Here is a 16,806-nt window from a genome sequence, read left to right as displayed (position 1 = left end):
GTTTTTACCTTACTAAACTACGGGGCAAATTATCAAGGACAGGCGATACATTATCGCCGCTTTTATCGTCAGGAAACTGCTGATAAAGCGGCGATAATGGCCTTGATAATATGCTCTATGAATTCCAATCGAAGCCCATGTTAGATGTGTTCACATCTAACATGGGCTTCGATTGGAATTCATAGAGCATATTATCAAGGCCATTATCGCCGCTTTATCGGCAGTTTCCTGACGATAAAAGCGGTGATAATGTATCCCCTGTCCTTGATAATATGCCCCTACATTCTTTAGATTTTGCTATACTTGGTACCTTCCGCCCAATCTCTCTTCTTACCTTTCCCTCTAAAAGTTTGAAAAAACACATTAACTCATAGCTATCCATTTTGTCTGAAGAAAACTCTCTTGTTGATGCCTCACAAGTAGATGTACATCATCTTTACAGAGACAAATCTGCTCTACTGTCGATATGGTGCCCTTCCCTATTCTATCATCACAAAGTTCAGGATGTGGCATGAGAAAAAAGGCATTTGCGTTGCTCTGTCTTTTTTCACTGGAAGGACCCAAGTCCCCCTTCTACGGTGTCCTTCAAGGTTCCTCAAGGAGTCCCACGCTCTTTACCATTTTTGTGACTACGTTTGTCAGGATTATTAAATCCTTTGGCTTTAATCCTATGTCATATGCTGATCATACCCAATATGTGCCTAGGCTAGATCGAAATCAACAGCAAGGCCTAGACAACCTCCATACCAGCCCATTCTCACCTGGACCTCTGCATGTAGGCCCTCAAATCTGGGTCCCACCCATATTCTGTTAAATTCACTCCAAAATCTCGCCATTACTCTTGACTTCACACTTTATTTCACCTACCAGATCTCTAAAGTGTGTGCCACCTGCGCTTTTTGTATTCACCTTCTCAGTAAGACCTTTTTACTTCTCTCTATTACGCATAGGAAAACTGTAATCCTACTATAATTCTTTCCCACCTGAACTTCTATAACTCCCTGAATCTTGATCTCTCCCAACACCTCCTTTCTCAACTCCGAATGGTCCAGAACACCTGTGATCACCTCATTTTTTCCCACCTGAACTTCTATAACTCCCTGAATCTTGATCTCTCCCAACACCTCCTTTCTCAACTCCGAATGGTCCAGAACACCTGTGATCACCTCATTTCCTATCTTCCTCGTTGCTCTACCATCTCCCAGTATTGTAGTAAATTAAACTTGCAGCCATTCTCTAAGTGCTCCATCTTTGCTTCTGCCATAAGGATGGCCACTCCACTGGCCCTCGCTACCTACAGGAAAAGGTTTCTCTTTACACTTCTGCTGGCCTCTTTATTCAGCTTCTCAGTGACTTCCTAGGTGGTTTCATTTTTAGTCCCAATCTGCGTAATTTCTGAAGGAGGGTGGGGCAGTACTGTGCTGGACTTCCTACTTTTGTTTTAAAATAGTAACTTACTCTTGGCGTTTATGAATGCAGAAAAGTTGTACACTTACTCAAAAATGTAAACGTATTCAAAAGTATAAGTTACCTTTGTGAATCGAGGCTTCATGTTTCCAATAAACTTGACTTTGTTATTGGCAATTGAGATAGATGAAATTCATGCTTATTCCACTTCTAAAACCAATCAATTTCTCAAGTAACGATCAAATTAAGCCACCTATTCCCATCTGAGCCTCATCGAGTTTCCATGTAATGATCAAATTGAGTCTCAAATGCATCACCTTAATATGTCTGTTTGGAGCAATACGGTTCATTCAAATAACACTAGAATTCATGGGAACTGAAATATAATATATAAAGTGTCCACATACTACGTTTAAACACAGTCTTGATGTTTGCAATGTTTGCCCATTAGAAAATTCCTCCTTGCCTACAGGTTTAATGAGATTTTAAAGAATAATTGTTGAAAAGAATTTCCTTGAGTTCATCACTCTTTAACCATTCAACCATAGTAATTTTCTGTCAGAACATGGGACTCCATTGTAGCTACTTTTATAATGTTGAACCAAGTCCCATGAAAGGTGGAGATTGGGCCATAATAAATGCTGAACCATCCCAACCAAGCAAATCCCAAATACGACATTAGCCTAAATAATGGTGTACAACTGTAGACTTTCTGCACAGAGCCATATTTAAACTTTGATCCTATATTGCTCATCACAGGTCCCTGAGACACATATTGTCTCTTGCAAAGCTACACTTGGAACTGTTCCTGCATTATAAGCTAAACATAAACATGTGACTGCATGGCCCCCAACCAGGAAAGTATACTGCAATCATGGATATACCATAATGAGACCTGCAACCAGGAAAAGTATACTGCAATCATGGATATACCATAATGAGACCTGCAAAGCTGCTCAAATTTGCCAGATTACTCTTTATCCACCACATTGCTAGGCACTGTGTCCAAAAATACAATAACCACTCCTATGTGGTTATCATGCACAAATGGAAATGCTTCCCACATTGGATAAAAAAACAAAGATAAAACCCACACACCCTACAAGATGTAGCTTGTTATCCATGTAGGCAAGTGCTTCAGTGCCCCAAATGGGATAATAAGCTCTATATAAATGCTGCAATATAATTCAGTACTATAGCAAACATCTACCAGTACAAACTGCATACACGTCAGTCACCCTAGCTGTTCTCACATTCAATGCAATTGATATTAAACCAAAAGTTTGACTTTCACATGTGACTCACAAATTACAGTTCTATGGTCTTTTCATCACAATAGCACTTCTTCACAAACTTAAGGTTTGTTTCTATGAAAATGAGAAAACATAACAATAAGCAAACAAAACTTGCCTCATTTGCCACCATAAATATACTACTTATGCAGCAATCCATGCTCTGGTTTTACAATGAGTTCTCTCATCTGTGTCTCTTAGAATGTTGTTTCCTTTGCAGTGAACATTCTAAATGCCTTCAATGATTGTTTCACTTTCTGGAATACTTACATTTCAGCCTTCATGCCAAGAAATCATGTTCTATATTGAAAGTAGTTATTTTTGTAAAATCTACAAAAGGATGGTGAAGTCCTAATTATATTTAATTTTTAATTTCCCATGTTTTTGGTCCCATGAATGCAGGTAATAAATGGTGTGAGATTTAACAATGTTGTTTCAATACGATCTGTTTACCCAAGGAACTATACCTGCCTTCTGTGTGACTATATGACTTTGTCATAATAGTTCCAAATTGTTTCAGAAGGAGTTAGTATACCTTCTTAAGATTTGATATTCTATATGCATGCTACCGACTTGTGTCTGAATAAGTAACCGGTCTCATGTTTACTTTGCAATATCAGCTGTTACATGATGGTTTTAATCTAAATAAATTGTACAATATATTTAGAGAGAATTCTCCTATGTTGTTTTGATTTTCCAATCCACAGGTCATTTCTTTATAGTCTGTCTGCCCGTTCCATCGCATTCAAAAACATGCTCCCTTGGTTTTCTTTTATGTTGAGGTTTAATTTAACATTTTCAAAAAGCCCTAATCATATGGTTGGGATACCCGTCACCCCCTCCCAACACACTCCCCAAGAATAGGAAGACGGAAACGGTTCTTGAACTTTTGGAAGGCGGGAGGGAGCTACCCTCCCGGCCGTATTTATTAAAATATGAAACAAAATTAAAACGTTAAAATAACAGTTTCATATCATGTACAATTTCATTTACACATTACGATGTTTCTTGGCTAACCTTAACACATCTCTAATACAAAGGTTCTCCTAGCCGATTCTAAAACATCCTGTAAATGCATTTCAAAAATTCAAATTGTACATCCTAACATTACGGGCCAACGGCAAGGTCGTAACTGGTGTCAGATCCCTAAACCAGAACTCCCCCCTCACTTGTGAGGGGCGGGCGCACAGAGGACTGTCCCTCTGTGCCAACTTCCAATTTCCCTTGTCTTAACGGGGGCCCCATATTTACTCGACGCCATCTTTAGTGGTCGTCCGAGGACTCGTGTGAGGTGTCTAGAAGGTAGCGTAGACCCCCCTCCCACCCCACACTGCTTACCACATCTGCCGTCGCAGATGTCCTGGCCCCGGGAAATTCCCAGGAGGGGCCCGTAGCCCCTCCTCCCCAGGGAGGGGCCTATGACCGCCTTCCCTTTCGGCGGCCCCATCCTTAGAGGGGACCGCCTCCCCGTTTGAGGGGCCAATGGCCGCCTCCCCCCGGGCGCTCCCATCCATAATGGGTGACGCCCCCACCTCTAGGGATCTTCCAATTACTGCTCACCGATCATGACCTTACCGCCCGACCAAAATAAATACGACATTTTTTTAAACTAAAGAGGATGGAAAAAGACAGTCATACTGAGCGATTCAAAGTATAAACTCCTACTAAGCTTTGACGACATACATGCAGAAAGAGCAACCACTTTATTTACATACCAAAAATTACCAACTTTATTCGAAAACAACCTAAAAAAGGAAACAGTATCGTGCCACTCGACTTTATTCCAAAACAAATCGCTGTCATCAGGGGCTGGTGGGTGGGTAAAATTGGCTCCTTGTTCTGTCTCGAGCTCACGTGCAACGGGGAGGTGCAGCTTCTGAGCACAGGAACAAGAGGATGCTTCCTTGGATTGTCGCTCCTCTTATCCTCCTTCGGGCGGGCGTGGCCCCTCCTCCGATCCGCCTACAGGGCGTGGCCAACATTGTAGGTGTCTAGGACAACCCCTCTTTGGGCGGGAAAAAGGCGCGCCCCGGCTACGCCGCTTCGGGCATACCAGCCGAGACTCGCCTCCCGCCCAAAAATGGCTTCCCGGGGGGATCGGGGTACTCCACCATACGTTCGGGGGGACCGAGCAGTCTCCCCTTTCCATATGGTTGGGATACCCGTCACCCCCTCCCAACACACTCCCCAAGAATGGGAAGACGGAAACGGTTCTTGAACTTTTGGAAGGCGGGAGGGAGTTACCCTCCCGGCCGTATTTATTAAAATATGAAACAAAATTAAAACATTAAAATAACAGTTTCATATCATGTACAATTTCATTTACACATTACGATGTTTCTTGGCTAACCTTAACACATCTCTAATACAAAGGTTCTCCTAGCCGATTCTAAAACATCCTGTAAATGCATTTAAAAAATTCAAATTGTACATCCTAACATTACGGGCCAACGGCAAGGTCGTAACCGGTGTCAGATCCCTAAACCAGAACTCCCCCCTCACTTGTGAGGGGCGGGCGCACAGAGGACTGTCCCTCTGTGCCAACTTCCAATTTCCCTTGTCTTAACGGGGGCCCCATATTTACTCGACGCCATCTTTAGTGGTCGTCCGAGGACTCGTGTGAGGTGTCTAGAAGGTAGCGTAGACCCCCCTCCCACCCCACACTGCTTACCACATCTGCCGTCGCAGATGTCCTGGCCCCGGGAAATTCCCAGGAGGGGCCCGTAGCCCCTCCTCCCCAGGGAGGGGCCTATGACCGCCTTCCCTTTCGGCGGCCCCATCCTTAGAGGGGACCGCCTCCCCGTTTGAGGGGCCAATGGCCGCCTCCCCCCGGGCGCTCCCATCCATAATGGGTGACGCCCCCACCTCTAGGGATCTTCCAATTACTGCTCACCGATCATGACCTTACCGCCACAGGCCGGATAGTTGACCGACTATCCGTACTCCCCCACAAAACTCCTACCTAAAGGTCATGGCTGCACAAACTCTTTAACCAAGCTACAAAATCTCCTATGAGTAAAGCATTCCCCTCCCGGGACAAATGGACCCCATCCTCCAGATACATATGGTCCCCCCGGATACACCCATGAGGAATACAATGCAATGTACCTGTACGAAACAACCTACCAAGTTTGTTATTTACTTTCTTCACCGACTGATTTAAAGCTGACACAGAGATAGCCCCCCGCCACACCTTCCGCGGAATCATGTGTGACCATGCAATCGTGCACCCCGGAACCCTTCTCGCCAACCAACTTACTGTGGATAAGATTAATTCGAGAAGTACTCGTCGACCAGTGGTCACCAAATCATTGCCCCCAAGATGCACTATGATTACAGATGGCGGTGACCTTGTCCGCCCTAACAAACCCTCCATAAAATTTTGAAACTGGTCAATACAGAGCTCGCCCCTTCCGTAGAAGGTCACCCTGTACCCGTATTCCCCAGCCATATGAATCATGTCACCTGCTTTGAATACGTCTGCGGCACGCCTCACGTATGAGTGGCCGACGACCCACACCACTCTTCCTTCAGCCGGTGATCTTTGACCGCTGGTTCCCAGGTGTCGGGTCAACTGCACAGTCCGCCCCGCAAAGCCTGCTCGCGAAACTGAAAACCAAACAGAAAACAAGAAGCGTGAGTGCATGACATTAGCTTCACAACATGTGCAACCGCACATACCTCTTATAACAATTCGAGGACCAACGCCCCAACTGTTTCACTTTATCCACACTCAACCCCCTGGCTGTAGCCTCTGTAGCAGCACCTATCCGGAATGAGTGGGTCCCAAAATCGCCCGGGTTCAAGCCCGCTGCCGCGATTGCCATTGTTAACACCCGCTGAAACTGAAACCTGGTCAGTGGGGTGGCGTCGGTATGTCTCAGCAAGCTCCCCCCCATGATGCCACCCTTTGCGCTAAGTACTCCTCTACGCATTTCACTGGGCACATGTGGGACCCTAGCATGCGCTGAACAACCACACTGTCTCCGATCGCTCCCTGATCGGTTTTGGACTTGGCTATAGTGACTACCATCGCGTCACCTCTAATCTGGATGTGTTCTCGACACAGACCTCCCCCCGTATCCTGCTTGTTCCTTGCTACCAGTTCGCTTATCCGCATAGCCCCATGGAACGCTAATGCAAAGGCGGCCCGGAACAGCACTGTCTCTGACTGAGAGGAACAAGTCGCAGGGAGTACGGACATTAACTGGGACAACCTTGCTAGCCCTATCGGGCGCCTCTCGTCCACTCTACGACCCTCAAGGCGTTGCCACCCGCGCAACGCCTTCTTTACTAGAAAGGACGCTGTGGGGTCCTGAATGCCATGAGCCTGCGCCATGAATGCAATGGCGGCTCGGTGTCTATTGGCTGTTGCCACTGATCGATCTGCCTGATGCAATGAAACTAGAAATTTCAGGACATACTCCTCCTGCCCCCAATGCTCCCCCCTAGCTGGACCCAAAAATGCCCAATAGGAACGGAACGCCCCATCATATGCCTTCCTTGTCCTGGGGGCTAGACTCTCTCCCATGAGGTTTTGTAATCCGGGGCACCGAGAGACCAGAGAACTTCGGGAAATGGTGCCGGCACCAAGTCCGCAGAGGGCAGATGGCCCCGGAAGGCCTGCATGTGGGAACGAGAGAGTGCATCAGCCGCCTGGTTCAGTACCCCAGGCACATGTTTTGCCCTAAAGTGGACGTTTAATTTCATACATAGCAGGACAATTTCTTTCATCAATCTCAAGATCAACTTGCAGCGTGCTGCCTGATTATTGACACATTCTACCACGGTCATATTATCCGACCAGAACACCACAGTGCGATCACGAAACCCCTCCGGCCATGTCTTCAAGGCCACTAGAATAGGGAACAGTTCAAGAAACCCAATGTTACCTGTGAGCCCACTCTCGTGCCACCACGCCGGCCATGTTTGTGCCGACCAATGATTACCAAAGATGGCGCCAAAACCCACACTCCCTGCCGAGTCGGTCCACAAACCCAGCTCCTCGGAGGAAACCGCTGGTTTGTTCTACAGGACACGACCGTTAAAATCCGCCAGGAATGCCAACCATATGCGTATGTCCTGGCGAACCTCTGCCGAGAGTCTTGTGCGGTGATGCCCTTCCCTAAGGCCAACCATGGCTTGAGCAATAGAGCGAGAAAAGGGGCGAGCCATTGGTATCACTCTAAGGGCAAAATTAAGCTGACCCACAACCTGCTGCAACTGATGCAATGTTACTTTCGTCTCGTCAACACATGCCTCGAGTGAGGCCATAAATGTCAATACCTTCTCCTTAGGCAAACGGAAGCACCCCTCTTCGGAATCGAGCTCAATTCCTAGAAACTCGAGCGAAGTAGACGGCCCCACTGTTTTGCCCGGTGCCAGTGGCACGCCAAATATTCTCATGAGATCACAAAATTTACTCAAAGCCTGTGCACATTCCGTGTCCCCAGCTGCCCCCAGAAACAGAAAATCATCAAGGTAATGCATAACCTGCGTAAAGCCTGTGGCTCTGGTGAACGCCCATTGTAAAAAACTACTGAATTTTTAAAAATACGCACAAGAGATGGAGCAACCCATTAGCATACATTTATCCATGTAATAGCTTCCCTGGAACACAAAACCTAGCAGACGCTGATCCTGTGGGTGTACCGGGAGCAACCGGAACGCTGACTCGATATCCGATTTTGCCATCAGCGCTCCGGGCCCCAGGCGATTCAACATGGCGACAGCCTCATCAAAGGAAGCATACCGCACCGAACAAACTCCCGGGTCAATCGCATCATTCACAGAAAGACCCTTAGGAGCGGACAAATTATGTATTAACCGAAACTCACCTGGGTCCTTCTTGGGGACTACACCCAACGGTGAACAAACAAAATTATGGACAGGCGGGTTCGCATATGGGCCCGCAACCCGACCTCGGGCCACCTCCTTTGCAATCTTTGCCTGTACTACAACCGCATTCTGTCGAACCGACAGTTGGTTTTCACACAGTGATTCCCCCCGAAAATCCCCCGCCGGGATGCGGAAACCACATGAGAAACCATCCCTCAACACCCCAGCGGAGACATGATCAGGGTATTCGTTCAGCCAAGGGATCATTGCCATGATGTCGATGGGAGTAGGTAGCAGCGCCCCTCGGCCGTCATTAGACCTGTTTGGCGCCACCTCTGCCCCCTGAATCGCCATTCTTGGCTCTGCATGAACTCTCGGGGTGTGAAGACTGTCCGCACCCTGCACACTCATGCCTAAATTTGCACGTCCCCTGTGGTCTAGTGCACTTGCCCCTGTTGAAGCTCCAACAGACCCCTTTCTTGCCAGAGTTCCCATTACTGCTTGTGTGCTGATCACTACCGGCGCCCGCTCGAAAGGGCACCGCCGGGGAATGGCGGGAAGGCTCTGCCGCATTCCCGCCAAACGAAGACGGCTTTGTCGGGTTTGACCTGACCTGTTTCTGCCAGGAAATGGAGTCGAAACAATCCCACGTCAGGGATGAGTCGTGCTCCTTGGCCTTACGAAATTTGTTATCATAACCCAACCATTGATCACCATCGTAAGATTCATAAAACTCCATTATTCGTGTCTGGTAACAAGCCAACTCAGTCAATACCTCAGGCCTACGTTCCCCCATGATTGTAGTGAACATCCCAAAAGCCCTGGCCCAATTAGCGATTGTCTCATCAACTCTGAAACCCGCCATCTTTGCTCGCCATACACTTGGATGCAACAATTCCTTCTGATTTTTAACGTGCTCTATTTCATAATGATCAGTTAATAGCGAAAATATGTTCACATATTTATCCGCCCATATCATTTCCTTTGTGGCCAACGGGATATGTTGTACCACCTTTTCCCTTCTTGAGGGCACCGACCCCTCCCCAGCCATTGGCAACGGCTTCTTACCCGAATCAGTAGCTGAACTCGCTGCTGCCGCTGTTCCAACGCCCGAAGACGGTTGTTCCGCGGGAACCTGAGGGGGAACAAAAGGACAAGGTGCCTTCGCAGCATCTCGAGACTGCCGCAACTGCTTCATTATTAGTTTGGCCTCTTCGGCCGTATCCCCCGGAGCTATGGCACCCTCATTATTCTTGCCCAACCACGCCGCCAACTGGGCGGCCAACTCGGGTGGCATATCCCCCTCGTTCACAGGTGTAACTACGACAGGGATCGGCTGTCCTGCATCCGGAATCGGAACTGGGGCCTCTACTGGCCTGACCGGGCTCGCCGGAGGTGACTCGGGAACCGGAGCCTCACCCCCTGCCGCCCTGTTCCTGGCCCTTTTACCTCTTTCGGCAGGGACTACCCCCGGCAATGCTGGTCCGATGACTTTCTTAGGCCGGCCCGTACCGTTCATGGCCGCCATCTGCTTCTTCATGTTCGCCATGTCCTTCACCAGCATACAAAGCATTTGGTCGGTGCTAACCTTCTTTCCGACCCTTTTGCCCGGCATTTTCTTACGATAGTCGACCGAAAGATCCTGGAACCAAAGTTCGAAGCACTAGAAGAGAAAACACAAGAATTACAAATTCTCAAAATTGGCTCCTTGTTCTGTCTTGAGCTCACGTGCAACGGGGAGGTGCAGCTTCTGAGCACAGGAACAAGAGGATGCTTCCTTGGATTGTTGCTCCTCTTATCCTCCTTCGGGCGGGCGTGGCCCCTCCTCCGATCCGCCTACAGGGCGTGGCCAACGGTGTAGGTGTCTAGGACAACCCCTCTTTGGGCGGGAAAAAGGCGCGCCCCGGCTACGCCGCTTCGGGCATACCAGCCGAGACTCGCCTCCCGCCCAAAAATGGCTTCCCGGGGGGATCGGGGTACTCCACCATAAGTTCGGGGGGACCGAGCGGTCGCCCCTTTCCAAACTCTTTGTCAATAAAATAATCGTACTAAAGCTGATGAAATATGAATAGGGTATACTCTTTAAGGCTTGTGTATGGGATGTGGTATAAAGCAGAAATGTGTTTCTATCCATTGATTTCACAAACAGGGTGGTGCCTATTAGCTTGTCCATGATCACAATTAGCTCATTAAAGTAATTAATCTTCTCATGGTCAATGTTAGCAGTTAAATTAATTCAAGCATGTATTTAAATTAATTACCGTATGTTTAATTTCAAAGACTCCTTGCTCCTGATTCATATGCATGTCATGTATGTATTATAAGTATAATAATAGATCCCTTGTCCATTTTGCCTTAGCTATAATATCTGTGTGTTCAATTCAATGCATGAATACATTTGCATTCATTGGACCCACACTGGACCCCATTAATATTCTGGTGAGTGAAAAGTAAAAGTAAACCTTCAAGACACAGTAAATATTTTGTAGCATCATATACATCAATGGCATGCTGAAAAACTCATCAGCTCCCTGTAGTCCTTTATTTTGAATACTCAAAGCAGGGGCTTCCATACTTTCTGCTTGTACAAAACAAAGACAGAGCACAGCATAAACAAGTATATAACTGACTATCCCCAGTCAGAAACAGTTATTTAATACATAGAACATAGGAACACTGTATCCCACAAATGATCTTCACCGCTGTGGTAAAATTCTTTTACAGCAGTGGTACAGCCGACACGTGTTTCGTCGACATTCGTGACTTTTTCAAGGCTTCTACGTAAAGGGGGTCTCTTGTTAGGAACCACGATAAATCACCATGTGGGATAAGGATAATGAATGTTCAATCCCTAATGCGACGTCCTATAATAGACCGGCAACAATGTTTATGCCAGCCTGATATATATATATATATATATATATATATATTACCTACTGGCGGTCGCCAGTAGGTATATATAGTTAGGATTTTTTCTCTATGGGATTTTTGAAAATTCTATGTCTAATAACTTTGGCGTTTGTGGACGGAATTGGCTGAAATTTTCAGGAAAATGGAACATTTTGTTTCTGAGCAGCCCCTGACAATTTGGGTGGGTTTCATCAAGGGGGGGCCGAGAAAAAAGGGGGGTCCCAAAACGCGTTTTTCCCATGTTAATTTCCATAGGGCGGTTGGCCTCACTTTTAGCTCGAACGGCTGAATGGATTTGCTCGAAACTTGGCAAAATTGTAGGGACTGTTAGCCCGATGTGCCTTTGCTAGGTCTCAATATATGTGCTCCAGTGGATTTTGAGTAATTTAGGTTCAAAAAAAGATATATATCTGGGCGGAGCCTAACCACACATCTGATCTGATTGGCTGTCAGCACTTCATCCAAGAAGTGTTGGCAGCCATCTTGGGACCAATATACATGATAGCACCTCATTAAAAAGCATTGTAGTTAATAGAGGGTTTTAGGACTTTAGTTACATTATAAATCATTTGTTGATGGTACCATACTCGTTTTAGGAATTGTGGTGGGTTCTAAGGTGATTTTACCATGTGAAAAAACCTTCTGCTGTGATATCATGAATATTGTTTGAAAGAAAACTAATATCTCATGTTTTCCCACAGTGGTTTGGAAGGGGATCTATAAGCTAAACTGAAAGCATATTTTCTGTAAATTCACATTATCTTTCTCAGTCATGTGAAAATGAAGTCTGACATGTACATCCAACAAGGACAGAGACTGTCAGTTGATTCCTTTGTGTTCTACTGCAGCCTCCTGGAGTGTTCTAAAGAACAACTAGAGCGCTAACAGTCCTACTTATTACAAAGGTATGGCACACCTGAAGCCATCTTGATTGGAATAAAGTGGTAACTCTTAAAACATTTAATTTAAAAAGAAACAACACGAGGGGGTATATTTTGCCATAGAAAGTATGATTAGTGCTGCAGAATGAAAAATTAGGGCACATTTTGAGTGACTTCTCAAATCCTTTTCTATTTCATTAAAACATTCTGACATGCAGTCTCCCAAAATGGCCACCAGAGACAAAAGAGCCCAAATGTAGCCCAAATATCACCCAGATGTAGCCCAAGTATAGCCCAATGACAGAATGTCCCAGAGTGTTCTAAAGAACAACTAGAGCGCTAACAGTCCTACTTATTACAAAGGTATGGCACACCTGAAGCCATCTTGATTGGAATAAAGTGGTAACTCTTAAAACATTTAATTTAAAAAGAAACAACACGAGGGGGTATATTTTGCCATAGAAAGTATGATTAGTGCTGCAGAATGAAAAATTAGGGCACATTTTGAGTGACTTCTCAAATCCTTTTCTATTTCATTAAAACATTCTGACATGCAGTCTCCCAAAATGGCCACCAGAGACAAAAGAGCCCAAATGTAGCCCAAATATCACCCAGATGTAGCCCAAGTATAGCCCAATGACAGAATGTCCCAGAGTGTTCTAAGGAACAACTAGAGCGCTAACAGTCCTACTTATTACAAAGGTATAGCACACCTGGAGCCATCGTGATGGGAATAAAGTGGTAACTCTTAAGACATTTAATTTAAAAAGGAACAAAATGAGGGGGTATATTATGCAATAGAAGGTATTATTAGTGCTGCAGAAAGAAAAATTAGGGCACATTTTGAGTGACTTTTCAAATCCTCTTCTATTTCTTTAAAAAATTCTGACATGCAGTCTCCCAAAATGGCCACCAGAGACAAAAGAGCCCAAATGTAGCCCAAATATCACCCAGATGTAGCCCAAGTATAGCCCAATGACAGAATGTCCCAGAGTGTTCTAAAGAACAACTAGAGCGCTAACAGTCCTACTTATTACAAAGGTATGGCACACCTGAAGCCATCTTGATTGGAATAAAGTGGTAACTCTTAAAACATTTAATTTTAAAAGGAACAAAATGAGGGGGTATATTTTGCCATATGAATTATGATTAGTGCTGCAGAAAGAAAAATTAGGGCACATTTTGAGTGACTTCTCAAACCCTCTTCAATTTCATAAAAAAAATTCTGACATAGTCTCCCAAGATGGCCACCAGAGACAAAAGAGCATAAATGTAGCCCAAATATCACCCAGATGTACCCCAAGTATAGCCCAATGACAGAATGTCCCAGAGTGTTCTAAAGAACAACTAGAGCGCTAACAGTCTTACTTATGAAAAAAGTATGGCACACCAGAAGCCATCTTGATTGGAATGAAGTGGTAAGTCTGAAAACACTCAATTTAAAAAGGAACAACATGAGGGGGTTAATTTTGCCATAGAAAGTATGATTAGTGCTTCAGAAAGAAAAATTAGGGATCATTTTGAGTGACTTCTCAAATCCTCTTCTATTTCATTAAAAAAATTCTGACATGCAGACTGAAACATGCACTTTGAATACCAGCAGCAGACGTCTCTGGTGAGCAGTAGCTTTACTACAGTGATCTAATGTGCAACTAGAGTGCTAACATTCAGAATTTATGGCAAATGTGTGACACATCTGAATGCCTTCTTGATGGAACCAAAGTAAACAAGCATTGAAAATGCAATAGATCTCGCCCTCGTTTAAGTTAAAGCCATTCTGTTTGTAATGAGGTGGCTTTTTAGCTTTGCTTTTATTAGTGTTTTTTCAACTTTCATGTAAATAACGCACCGTTTTCACCAAATCGACTTTGCCCAAGCACACCCTTCCCTTCGACCAACAAATCCCAAAAATTCGGCACACCTGCCGATCCACTCTCCCTACAGCTCACCCAAGCCCCGTCCCTCTAGCGCAACTGGAACACCCCAAATTCACCTTCTCCATGCGCACCAAAAACTCCCATTGAATAACATGGCAATTCGCTACTCCGCACAAAAATTGCTCTTTAAAGCACTTCCACTGATCCGATCCGCTTCAAACTTGGTTGGACACTAGTTCCAGCGATTCCCTAACATCTCACCAAAAATCAGCCCAATCCATCCACTGGAACGGGGACGGATTTCAACCCGAATACGCGCCCCCCGCAAACACAAAAAAAAGCCATAAAACGGTCAAATCTCGACCAAAAACCGCCAAAATCCCTCAAAACCTTGCCAACACCAATACGCACGAAACTGAACCGGCCCCTCAGCCCTAGGCTCCGGGAACCCTACTTAATTGACCCAAAAGCCCTAAAAAAGCAACATAATACACACGAAAACGCCCTAACAACCCTAAAATGCATATAAGTATATGTATGCATGCATTTATCTTTGTATTTATATAGATATACAGATGATATATGTTTATATATGTATGTATATATATATATTCACTGAAAAAACCATAGGCTATAGACCATATATAGTTAGGAATTAGCATTTACAAAACCTTGAAAATTCACTGAAAAAACCATAGGTTATAGACCATATATAGTTAGGAATTAGCATTTACAAAACCTTGAAAATTCACTGAAAAAAACATAGGTTATAGACCATATATAGTTAGGAATTCGCATTTACAAAACCTTATTTTACTCACACAAAACCATTGAAATTCCATATATAGTTAGTTGCACTAACTATATATCGCGCACCCGCAATCCACTGCTGATGATGTCACATATTACATCATTCATGACATGGTCAGTGACATCACTGATGACATCACTGATGACATCTCAAATGACATCACTGATGACATCACTGATGACAACATCCAGTGACTGTATGTTTCTGTAAAGTTAAAATATGTCTTACATATTGAAGAATGAGTGGATGTATAAGTGTCTGGATGAAGGATTTAGTAGGTGCATGACTGACTGTATGAGTGAGTGATTAAATGTGTCTCACTGAGTGCATGGGTTAGTGACTAAACTGTCTTAATTTGTGCATCATTATATCTGTTGTTCTGTAAACTGCTGCATGTGTTGATCAGTAGCTATATGAATAACTATATGGGTTATTGATTGGTTGCTCAAGTATTTGTATGGGAGACTGAGTATGTGTGTGGGTGGCTGGGAGGTGTGTGACTCTGTGCATAGATGTGTAAGCAGTTGATTCACTAGGTGTATGAGTTCAAGAGTGCATGTGGAAACAGCTATATGGGCGGTTGACTGTGTGCATGAGTGTATTGGTGAGTGAATGGATATCTCAGTGCTACATGTCAAAGTAAGTACATATGTAAAACACAGTACATGTGAGAGTTAACATATATAAATAACTGTGCATAAGAGCCAGTGAATGTGTGAGTGGCTGTATGGATCATTGTGAACATGTATCAAGGATTGTATAAGAGAGTAAATATGTGTTAGAATATGTTTCAATATGTAAGGTGTGTATAACTGTATAGTAGAGGAATTGGAGGTGTGTTTGATTCTTTGCATGACTGTCTAGGTGTATGAGTAACTCCATGGATGAGTGACAGTCTGTGAGTGTCTGTTTTCACTGAGTGTATCTAAGGATATATCAGAGTCTGTAGAGGTTCATCGTATTAACACATGAATGATGTCATCTGTGATGTTGTCAGTGATGTCATTTGAGTTGTCATCAGTGATGTCATTTGAGATGTCATCAGTGATGTCATTTGAGTTGTCATCAGTGATGTCATCAGTGATGTCACTGACCATGTCATGAACGATGTAATATGTGACATCATCAGCAGTGGATTGCGGGTGCGCGATATATAGTTAGCGCATCTAACTATATATGGAATTTCAATGGTTTTATGCGAGTAAAATAAGGTTTTGTAAATGCAAATCCCTAACTATATATGGCCTAAAACCTATGGTTTTTTCATTGAATTTTCAAGGTTTTGTAAATGCAAATTCCTAACTATATATCGACTATAACCTATGGTTTTTTCTGTGAATTTCAATGGTTTTTTAATAGCAAATATGAAAAGCTTTAAAATGTCAAGTACTTGATAGATAAAAACATTTTCGTATTTATGCACGCTGATGTGCTTTGAACGCTGCCCCCCTCCCCTCTTTTCTCTTAGTAGTACTCTCTCTTTGCAGATAGTGAAGAGTAGTTAACGCAGGCCTTTGCCCCCGTTGTAATCCGTCCTGGCTGCTTGTCTCTCCATTTGATTGATTATTATCCAAGCATTTACTGTTTTACAATTGATTCTCTTTGGTTCATTCTCTATTTACAAACAAGCACAAAGTCGCAATACTCTGTTTAGTCTTTGCAGACCGTGAAAAATCGTGTAAAAAAATAAAAGTAATCGAGCAAAATCAGTAGGCCACTAATTGGATCTCTTTTTGACCTCGCTAAAATAGAAATATTATAAACAACCCTTCATGAGAAATACGAAAATA

The sequence above is a fragment of the Lissotriton vulgaris genome, chromosome 9 (genome assembly GCF_964263255.1).
Source record: "Lissotriton vulgaris chromosome 9, aLisVul1.2, whole genome shotgun sequence".
NCBI classification, from domain to species: Eukaryota; Metazoa; Chordata; class Amphibia; order Caudata; family Salamandridae; genus Lissotriton; species Lissotriton vulgaris.
Note: the sequence above shows the minus strand (reverse complement) of the source record.